We start from the raw sequence: 965 nt of genomic DNA, 5'->3' as shown, positions 1-965 counted from the left end.
GACTTTATCCAATTCAAATCCAATATGCTATCCAAATCAAGTCTAATTTTTTATCCAAATCAAATCCAATCTGTTATCCAAATCAAGTCTAATCTATTATCCAAATCAAATCTAAATCCAAATCAAGTCTAATCTGTTAACCAAAATCAAATATGATTTGTTATCCAAATTAAATTTGCTACACAGTCTATGATAATTAAACTGTCTTTCCTGTTATATACCTTGTGTGTCTAATTTGATTCATCCAGGAACTTAAGAGGGTGTGAGTGGTAAAAGGCAAGAGTGAAAACATCACACAAAAGCCTATATTGGGAGCATCAAACATGAGTGAACTACCATCAAAGAGAGAAACACGTGAGTAGAGTGTGGTGAGGTCTTGAATTTTTGTTTAAATTTACTACAAAATTCTTTGTTCCTTAATCATGACAAGAGCTGGTGACAATGGTGGTTGTCGCAACATGCCCTTTTGCGGGCGTGCGAGGCGAGGCTCACGGGTGCGTTTTCCAAAGGAGGAAAGATGCGCGGAGTCGCCACCAACGTTTATTTGTGGAAAACGTGGGAAAAACCGAAGGAAACCGGTCAAAACGAAAATTCTAAGTTCGGGAGTTGTATTTACGTTTGAGGAAGGTATTAGCACCTCTCACGTTTGTCTCAAAGGACAACAACCTATTTTTTAGAATTGTGAAATTGTGTTATCTTAACTTTTATTTCCCTTTTTATTTTTGAGGTCGACAAAAGCGGGGCTCTTGCTCCTACGTACCCTCCATCGAAGAGGAAATCAGACCTACGTAGTTCTTTCTTAAGAGTGAATCAAGCGATTCTTTTTACTTGAAAGGTGATCATTTTAAGGCGTTGGACCTTAAAAATGATCCATTTACTTGGTAAGGAAAACTGAGATAATAAACTTTCAAATCCTTTTTTAGTGACTTTTTTGTGGACGAGCTTGACTAGGCGGGTTGATTTTA

The sequence above is a fragment of the Glycine max genome, chromosome 17, assembly GCF_000004515.6.
Source record: "Glycine max cultivar Williams 82 chromosome 17, Glycine_max_v4.0, whole genome shotgun sequence".
Classification (NCBI taxonomy): Eukaryota; Viridiplantae; Streptophyta; class Magnoliopsida; order Fabales; family Fabaceae; genus Glycine; species Glycine max.
Note: the sequence above shows the minus strand (reverse complement) of the source record.